This window comes from Tachypleus tridentatus, chromosome 3 (genome assembly GCF_004210375.1).
Source record: "Tachypleus tridentatus isolate NWPU-2018 chromosome 3, ASM421037v1, whole genome shotgun sequence".
Classification (NCBI taxonomy): Eukaryota; Metazoa; Arthropoda; class Merostomata; order Xiphosura; family Limulidae; genus Tachypleus; species Tachypleus tridentatus.
The window spans coordinates 105297052-105308212 of NC_134827.1; positions in this window are offsets into that span (position 1 = coordinate 105297052).

Genomic DNA, 11161 nt, shown 5'->3' on the forward strand with positions numbered 1-11161 from the left:
AATTTCGCGCAAAGTGTAAGAGGGAAGGCAGCCATCACCACCCACCGCCAACTCTTGATCTACTCTTTTACCAACAACTAGTGGGATTAAGCGTCACATTATAACAGCTGAAAGGGCGAGCATGTTTATTGTGACGGGGATTTGAACCCTGGACCCTCACATTACGACTCAAGCGCCTTAATCACCTGGTCAAACAAAGATATGTTAATATTGACAGAAAAGTGTCAATATGAACAGAAAGATTATTATAAGTAATTAATGTTTATCATAAATTAAGACAGGACTATCATAGATCACATAATAATGTTAATGCTGAATGTGACAAGTTACTATAAAGAATGATAATTATAATATCTTGATGTTTCTCAGTGTGCCCGGTATGGCCAGGTGGGTAAGGCATTCGACTCGTAATCCGAGGGTCGCGGGTTTAAATCCCCGTCACACCAAACATGTTTGCCCTTTCAGCCGCGAAAGCGTTATAATGTGACGGTCAATCCCACTATTCGTTGGTAAAAGAGTAGTCCAAGAGTTGGCGGTGGGTGGTGATGACTAGCTGCCTTTCCTCTAGTCTTACACTACTAAATTAGGGACGGCTAGCACAGATAGCCCTCGAGTAGCTTTGTGCGAAATTCCAAAACAAACAAACAAACAATCTCTCGAGTCAGTCAGTTCAGAATTAGGAACCGCTAGCGCAAACATTTCTTGTACGCGCAAAATGCAGTTGCTCATGCTATGAACTGAATAATAATGACAGAAAAAACATAAAAGTTTTGCTTCAACTTGACGTATGAAACGTTTTAATTCTGTCTCAAGTACTGTTCCAAAGGAGCCATTTGCCAGAACCTCCTGTATTATGGATTTTCGGATGTGACGGGGAGTAACACCATAAGCTTACCGCCCGTGGGAGAGAGGAAATTGGTCAGAATGATATGGAAGGAGCGCGCGCGTTGTAGGGATTCCTGGTATTAATCTTTTATGGAGAAGAGAGAACAAAAGCCGTCTATATCTTGCGGGGACACGCGCTGCTCCGATGACGGAAGCACTTTTATATGTTATGACGTCAGAGGCATAGAAAAACGCACGAGACGGTGTAAGTGGTTTATATCTATCTGAGCTGTTTGGTCTCTCGGGAAGAGGAAACGTGTGTTTAATAAACAGCGTGCGGACGTTAATTTCAAACCGGTAAGGAGAAAGGCTTCAACAGCTGACGACAAGGGAAGAGAGGGAAGTCTCGTGCGCGCTAATCTTTATCAGTTAATATCACTTATAACGTGTAGTCTGGAGTCTGAAGTTAAAGTAAAAAAAGTTTAATAACCTAATTTTTGTGAAATAAAAAAAAGCAAAAACATACCAGTCAGAACTTTGTGTAGACACCTTTATGTGTGTGTTTTCTTATAGCAAAGCCACATCAGGCAATCTGCTGAGTCCACCCATGGGAATCGAACCCCTGATTTTAGCGTTGTAAATCCGTAAACTTACCGCTGTACGAGCGGAGGGCGATGTGTGAAAACATTATTCTTATAGAGTCACTAATAATCGTGGTCCTACGTATTTTTATGTCTTCTAAATACATTTGTCACAGCACACCCATTACAAATGTATAACTTTGCGCATACCGAACCTCTCCCGGTGTCTAGGCGGGAAAATTTTTGAGCTTATAACGCGAAGATTCGGATTTCGATCACTAAAAGTATGAGAATGAATTATCTGGTAGCTGACTATTGCAAGGTTCGTTGCACGAGCACGATATGGTCGTAAACCAAAGAGGTACATTTCTGACTGTTACATCCCTGCTGTGGGCACGGCGCAGATAGCTTGCTAATGCAGTGTTGGGCCTAACGTCAAAGTAGCAACTTCGACGACTGGATTAGAGTTGAATTAATGTTAACGTACGTATTTTAAAGCTGACGAATATGTGTGTCGAATTTCGTTGGCCAATAATCTCGTATAGATACGTTCGTAAAAACCGAGAAAACCATGTACTGTGAGGATATAGATGTAGAAAAGAGTTCTGTGGAAGACATATGTGTGTTACTACATTTAGAAAACTCAATAAAACAAACTCTGAGTTGGAAATAATCGAGAAAGAGCATTCTTCTTGTACGTACAAATTACATACAGTACCGAGAAAGGAGAGATGTTTGAATTTTACTCTCTACCAAGGTTATAATTCATGAACTACAGTCTCTTCCTGTGTTATAATTCATTAACTACATTCTCTGTTTGGATTATAATTAATGAACTTCATTCACTACCTAGGTTGTCCCCCGCTAGTACAACGGTATGTCTACGGATTTACAACGTTAAAATCAGGAGTTCGATTCCCCTCGATGGGCTCAGCAGATAGCCCGATGTGGCTTTGCTATACAAAAACACACAGTACCTAGGTTATACATAATAGTTTATATACTTGGAACTATTCTCTGCCTCCGTAATATTTCATGAAATACATTTGTTGTCTAGATGTAAGTTACACTCATTATTTATCAGGTAGGTGACGTGTTACTCTCTGTATTTTCTATATATTGTCTCAGAGGTGTAACATTCGTCCCTTTGCAAGTATTGTTGTCTAAGAGATGTAATACTCGTTTCTTTGTTATCTGACGGGTGTAACGCTCGTCCTTTTATCCGTATTGTTGTCTGAGAGGTATAACACTCGTCCTTTTATCCGTATTGTTATCTGAGAGGTATAACACTCGTCCTTTTATCCGTATTGTTATCTGAGTGGTATAACACTCGTCCTTTTATCCGTATTGTTATCTGAGAAGTATAACACTCGTCTATTTATCCCTATTGTTATCTGAGTGGTATAACACTCGTCCTTTTATCCCTATTGTTATCTGAGAAGTATAACACTCGTCCTTTTATCCGTATTGTTATCTGAGAAGTATAACACTCGTCTATTTATCCCTATTGTTATCTGAGTGGTATAACACTCGTCCTTTTATCCCTATTGTTATCTGAGAAGTATAACACTTGTCCTTTTATCTGTATTGTTATCTGAGTGGTATAACACTCGTCCTTTTATCCGTATTGTTATCTGAGTGGTACAACACTCGTCCTTTTATCCGTATTGTTATCTGAGTGGTATAACACTCGTCCTTTTATCCGTATTGTTATCTGAGTGGTATAACACTCGTCCTTTTATCCGTATTGTTATCTGAATGGTATAACACTAGTCCTTTTATCCGTATTGTTATCTGAATGGTATAACACTCGTCCTTTTATCCGTATTGTTATCTGAGTGGTATAACACTCGTCCTTTTATCCGTATTGTTATCTGAGTGGTATAACACTCGTCCCTTTGTATATATTGTTGTTTGAGAAAGCAATATTAATATATGTTTAAGTGGACTTAATAAATGTATGTATGTTACGATCAAGATTTTGATGAAAAACCAAAGGGTAAAACAGAAGACAAACCGTGTGTATTACATCCAGCGTGTTCTTGCTTTTGTTTCGGTTTCGTCATTTCAAAATTTGAAGATCAAACTCTTGTTGTCATGGCAACTGCTGAGACAACAAATTGATTTTTCGACTTCGGTCTGCTATTGTAGGTAATTTAAAAATGTATAGATAGAATATAACTATAATTACTGAAATGCACGGCTGAAAGGAACGTTTGAGACCTTCCTTCTACTAAAACTGTTATTGGCTCTTCTGATATAACGTATTTGCATGTACAAGTCTTCAAGTTAAGTATTTTTATAGTTTAAATATTTATTTATGTATTGTGATGAAATCACTCATCACAAGACATTGTTAATTATATTAATGGTATTAAAAATGCATAACCACAAATAAAGCCAGTAATAAGAAAAGCTTATTAAATATACTGTTATTACATTCTTAGAAATCTTAGAATATACTGATTAATCGGTTGGATAACTTCGCTATCAACGATGTTTTCGGTCGTAAACCCAATAATATCCAAAGAGGTGCGACCAGCTTAGGATACTTAAGTTAGTCCTGAATCCGTATAATAAGCTTAAATTACAAAATAACCTGTATAATGATACATATTCATTATACAGATTACGAGGTGAAGGTCCTAAACACCTGGCTGTGCCGGACTTTCCGGTAAATGAATGATAAGAAATTTTTTTTAAGTCATTATTTAAAATACATATTAACATGCATGATTATATGTGCACACATACAAATAGGTGTGTTATGACCTTTCTTTTTATCCTTATCCTCAAAGCTAATAAGTAAAAATTACTGTTTGTTTAGTCCCAAAATAAAACTCCAAATTAACTGATGTTCAGAAACAAAGATATTCGAAAACCATTTCAAGTAAAATCTAGGCTAGATTAAAAGAAACAAACAAAGAGAAAGCTGCTGAGATTTAAAAGTAGTTATGACGGCTCTTGTCTCTAATATTTCATGTTCCCTAAATTACTTTAAATCTGTCGGCGTCAGTTGTGAGTCCAGGGGCGTAGATCCTGGGGTTATGGGGGTACATCCCCCTTTCATTTTAGTTAGGGTGTATGGTGCATACAATCAACCCCCCCTACAGTTTGGTCTGTTGAATTGTTTTATTGCATCACAGGCCTACAAATTGCGTGTTTGTTCGTGTGATTCTCATGTTCTTTCCAATCGAATTACATAATTAGGCCTAGATGTAAGCTTTTTCAGTAGCCGAAATGTACATCTTTAATATAGGCGTGCTTCTAAGCTTTTCGATCTAAGCGATAGTTCGTAATCATTTTAGGTGGGGTGTATGGTGCATACAATCACCCCCCCCCCCCTACAGTTTGGTCTGTTGAATTGGTTTATTGCATCACAGGCCTACAAATTGCGTGTTTGTTCGTGTGATTCTCATGTTCTTTCCAATCGAATTACATAATTAGGCCTAGATGTAAGCTTTTTCAGTAGCCGAAATGTACATCTTTAATATAGGCGTGCTTCTAAGCTTTTCGATCTAAGCGATAGTTCGTAAGTATCAGTCAGTAGGTCCTTTCATGTTTACAGCTTTCAGGTTCACGTAATCAGAGATTACCAATTTGCAAATTGAACAGTCCACATAAGTGGTTGCAAAAATCATCCTCCGCACCATCGGTTGTAAAAAATTACGCCCCTAATTGTATAAAAAATTTATACTGATGAGGAGGCCGAGATAGTTTAACTCAATCACGAAAAATGTGGAACAATAACACACGTACTTTAGGTATCTCGATTTATTCACACACGAATTCGAGTTATCGGTCTTTCACAGATGTAAACGTCGTTATGCGAGACCAAGAACAACTGTTGTTCGAACTGCGGAACTTCGAACTAACAAAATAAATGTTCGCACTTTATAGACAAACCACTGTATATCATGCAAAAAAACGACAACTCACTTTTAATTGCTTATATGATAAAAACAAAAACACCTTTTAGCCCTCGGTCACCCTCGTACTTTTGTTAAAACGACTTTGATTCTTCTGCTCCATTAGCTGTGTAGTCGGCCTTCAAATCCTTGTTAACTCTGTAAGAAGGCTTGGCTCCTTTTGTCTGTTTCTGTTGCAGCGTAGAAGTAAATTGTTCATAGAAAACAAAGGGTGTGTGAACGTGCTTTTTGCCTCTCGACACGAGATGTCGCTTTGATAAAATGAAATAATGGAGAACGAGAATATTTTTCAGCGATTTGGTAAAAAAAAATTACGCAATTTTCAAAACGTGTGCGAAACAAGTGTAGGAAAAGCAAGAAATATTCCATTTGTTCAAAACATCCGGTGAGACAGGGCCTTCTCTAAACATCCGGTGAGACACGGTCTTCTCTAACGAGCCGTCACTGTAACGTGAAGTAACCTTGGCCAGGGTATCATACTGTGAAATAATTCGTTCTTTGCTTCTCACTGCCCAAAAAGAAGCGCGATTCGAACTTTGAGGCTGTGGGTGCGTTATAGGAGTAATGGTCAAATCCAATTATTCGGTCAAACAATAGTAGTCCAAGGGTCAGCGGTGAGCGTTGTTGGCTAGCTGCCAAATTAGGGACTATGCTATGCTCAGGTAGCCCTTGTGTAGCTGCGTGTGTGGATACAAAACAGAATAAATTTCTGAGCACGCACGTGCATCGCGTTCTGTTAAATATAACCTTTTAAATTTCCAACTCAGTCTTTGAATCATACATATATATATATATAATATTCCAACTTTAAACCTTTTTTCATTTGGTTTAACACTTGCCAAATAAACTTATCCATTAAAAAAAAAACAGGTGTCACCGAAACGGGGATTCTTTCTCTTTTTTTTTTGCGTTATTGTCTAATGACATTTATTAAAACGTTATAGTCTAGGAAAATGTTTTTTCAATATACATAATTACAAAACGTCACCAATAAGGGAAATATAAACCATTAAGCTGAATAATATTTTAGCTAAAGCTATTTAATTACGAAAATGTCTGAGTAGTGTTCGAAATTCCCTTGACAACAATGTTATTTGACATTTCTTAATGAATTATTCACTAATTATCTTCCACTACTGACTCATATTCTGGTATCTCACTGCCCCTATGATAAATAAGCCATTGCAATGCACAAACTGTTATACGTACAACGAACACACATTTGAGAATGTAATATTAGTGTTTTAGTATATTGTACGCGTACTAACTTATATCCCTTGCTTATTACGATGTATGCCTGTACCTACCTCTTTAATATAACTGAGCCCGGTAACCAATGGAAACAGCATCGCACGCAATCTGTTCTACGTCATCATTTGTTTATCACGGTAGTTTCGAGTTGTTAAACTTCAGACATAAAGAAAACAAACAAATCTGGTGCGTATAGAACGTGTAGTTGAATATTGTTATAGAAGCCAGGTTGTTAGGTCGTTCGACTCGTAATCTGAGGGTCGCTTCATACCAAACATGCTCGCCCTTTTACCCGTGGAGGCGTTATAATGTAACAATTAATCACACTATTCGTTGGTAAAATAGTAGCCCAAAAGTTAGCAGAGGGTGGTGATGACTAGTCGCCTTCCTTCTAGTTTTACACTGCTAAATTAGGGACAGCTAGCGCAAGTAGCCCTCGTGCAGCTTTGCGCGAAACTAAAATATTTAAATTTGGGTTTTGGTACCTGTAACGGGCAGAGCACAAATGGCGCGTTGAGTAGATTTTTGCGTAATAACAAACAAACGAACAAAAGCCAAGCCTGTTACGTTAGTTTCAAAATATGACAGAAAGCCATTATTTTTAGTCATTCGGTTAGTTTAATCAACACATTTCTACCTTGAAGACAATATAATATATTAATGTTTTTCTATTACATATTTTTATTTATATAAGGTGGTATTTTCTACAAATATCTGACCTCATTTAAAACTTACTCGATTTCCCCCTAGCAATAGCATAGGTTCGCTTGTGTAATGCGTACAAATTCCACCACCACCCACCCACCCACCAACCCTATTTGTTGCTGCGAAATTCGAGTTTGTTTGTTTGTTTTTTTACTTCATTCTTATTAGGCCCGGCATGCCCAGGTGGTTAAGGCACTCAACTGGCAATTCGCGGGTTCGAATCCCCGTCGCGTCAAATTCAGAAATACAATGTTTTCGCCTCTCTTGTTATTTAATTAAAAATTCAACATATTGTTTATTCAAGATATTATCCACGTTCACATATTTACTCTGTTCAAATATATCTAGAGAACAGGTGTTGTGTTATCGAAAGTGTTACAGAGACGATGAACGACGTGTAACGTTGATGGTGTTACTGACATGTATGATATATGATTCTCACTTGCGCCGCACAACGGTTTAGTTCAGTAGAAATAAACTAAGAATCGATAATAATAGAAGGTATTTAAAATCCTTTAAAAGTAGATAATTATTAAGTTACAGTCAAATTGTAACTAACTTTAAAACGTAAACTTATTTTATTATACATTACCAAGAAGTAGCGGAGGACGTCTTCAATGTTCGGTATTATTTTATGGTCTTGTTTAACAGGTTAAATAACTAGTAGAACTTGGAAAGTTAGTCTAACTACAACACGAACTTGTTAGAGAAAAGAAAAGGAAACTTTCATTTCAGTTAATTATTCATTGTATAAAAAAGAAGACATCTATATTACAGAAAATGTACGCATGCGTGGTTCTAATCTAAATAAGTGGTAATAATCGTTTACGTACCCGAGACAGTGACTCTACGTTTAAAATATTAGTCGCTCAGTACCAGTTTATCGTTGTCTTTACTACACCAGAAAACAGTTCGGTTCTCGAAGAGGGCAGAGAACAGACAACCCGTTGTGGAGCTGTCTACCTAACCACAAACAAGCAAAGCTGGAATAGACAAGTGGGAAGACAATACGATCATACAGTTCAATAACAGAATTATGTAACTCGAACATGATTCACCAGGAGGTTAGAGACTTGTGGTCTCGTGCATATAAATTGATCTAGTATCCAGGGTGATCCAGATAAGCTTTTCAGAAGGTTAAAATGCCGAAGAGTTTTGATAGATGGAAAGAACAAGGCTTAGCTTTCGATGGTGAATTGCAAATTATATGTTTTTTGGTGGTTGTGGTTGTCTTTTACTTACCACAACACAATAAACCTATATTTATACAGGATTGGAAGAGTATTCAGCATCAATGTTACTTATTTACTCATTTATCAGATAATCTATTTAAAATTCTAAATATAAATATAAAGCACAATCTATCATTCAATTCGCCATCTTTCCTCCTTTGTCCAGATTTAAACAGGAAATGGCACTTCATGCTTTTGGATATAATTTTACTACTTTCATGGTGCACTGATAAAAAATAGATATGAGTAATAGACCTCAGAAATAATACAAATACGGCATTATTTTTTTCCAGCTCTTTTACGCCACAAGTAGGCTTAGCAAAATTTTGTCTAAATTTCAAGTCTAACGATCAACTGCAGTAGACAATATATTGATGATCATCCTAGAATAAATAATGCAAAGCATGGAATTGTGGGTAAAATTATTTTCTTTGTTTTCGTAAAAAGGTCAAAAAAGAATAAAAACATAAAAAAACCTAAACCATCAAGTGTTATTCGAGGAGTCTGAATCATCAATCATCTACCAGATCTTGGCCGAGATTCAAACTTGAAACACAGCAGTGTGAAAAGCAGTTGTGTTACGTCATGAGAAGTATTTGCGCAGTCGTCTGTATGTTTTGACGTCATTCCATGGCTCAATATCCACTCAATTCGGGTATTGGCTGCACCAAGCAGCGTGTGATTTCAGGACGTTGGGAAGTTTCAAATATTAACAATTTCATTTTCCGCCTAGACTTGGCGCTGGAAACCATGGTTACGAATTACTATAATCTCATAACCAGGTTTTACTTTTCTTTTTAGTAGTAGATCCGGAGATGTTTTGACAGTGCCATATATTTCTACTGCCATTTGATAAAAAAATGAAACTAAAACCTAAGCAATTTCAGGTGAGGTTTAAATTTCTTTTTTTCCAATAAGCTTTTAAATAATTTTCACTAATTTTCATTGTTATGGGAAAACGTGATATCCTATAAATCAAAAACGTTAATTAGAATGATTGGTCTGGTTTGAATTTCGCGCAAAGCTACACGAGGACAATCTGCGCTAGCCGTCCCAAATTTAGCAGTGTAGGACTAGAGGAAAGGCAGCTAGTCATCACCACCCACCGCCAACTCTTGGGCTACTCTTTTACCAACGAATAGTAGGATTGACCGTCACTTTATAATGCCCACACGGCACGCCTTAACACGTTTGGCCATGCCGGGCCACTAAAATCGAGTTCAAGTGTGTGTTTCGTTGGAGCAAACCCACATCGGGCTATCTACTGAGCCCACCGAGGGAATCGAACCCCTGATTTTAGCATTGAAAATCCGAAGACATACCGCTGTACTAGCGGGGGGGTAAAGGCAGAAACAAATATTCTTTTAAACATATTTCTGAAGTCGTTTCTTGTCTTTATATACAAGTGTGCGTTTTCTTGGAATGTTAAACGCGCAGAAAATATAAGTCATTGTAACTGTATCTTTAAAACTTTCGTTCAAATCATTGACCTCAACAAACAACGATTTTGTCAACTAATTGCATCTTTACCTGCCCATCTTTGCCCGGTTTTAGTAGTGTTGCTTGAATAGCAATATGGCGGACAAAGTAGTCACGTGAGTGAGTGACGTAAGCTTTATTCTCTGTAGATTATTTTTATCATTTGTAGCGTACATATTAGTGTCTCTCTCTCTTTATTAACAGCACAGTAATTCAAACAATTTTATTAAAATGGGCAATATAATTGTATATAAAATATTGATGTTGTTTCTCCAGTTTGAGAACGTCCAATGAACATCATTCTGTGTGTTGTTTTTAAACAACAACAAATAATTTATTTGTGCTTGTTTACTTTAGTCAGTGGCATTTTTCGTCACTCTTTTTTCTTTATTAAGAAAGTTTTTCATTGGTTTTTTATTGTATAGTTGTCATGCGCAGAACGTTTGTGGTTAATTCTGTTACGCCTTTAGCAAACGATTCTAATAAGACAAACAGAACCAACAAACAAGACGTGTCGAGATACTTGTAGTTGTGTTAGCACTTCTGTCTCGTGTTTAGTTGGTGTGCGTCACTTTTCTAGTATCAAACTAATAATTGAAAATAAATAAACATTTCGATTTGTTGAATAAGCTATGGCGTTCTTTTCTTTTAATTTGGTGGAAGAAACCGTCGAGTCCTTCTTACATACGCTGAAAGAAGCCACATCATCGTTTTCACTTGACTTCCAGAGAAAAAAACAACATACGTGGACTTTGTCTTAGTATTTAAAGAAATCCCCTTGTCCTGACGTAATTTATTGAGAGATGCCGCGTAATCATAAGTTGTATCTTTGAAGACAGTGACTAATTATTCATTGTGTCTTGGTGTAGAAACACAAGAAACTTGTGTTTAATCCCTGACAAATGAAATGTTACAAAAAATAATCAGACTCAACCACAGAGTAGAAAATAAAATAGGATATAAATATGTGTATATATATACAGAATGGAACAAAACACTTTGTATTATATGGTTAGAAGAAACGAAAATTGGAAACTTTTCGTTACATGGCTGGTCTAATTGCTATAATTAATCAGTACTTTTCACCAGGTTTAATATAAAACTTGAAACAGAAATGAGTAATGTGTTCATGGTAATTATTTCGATTTATACATTAGTA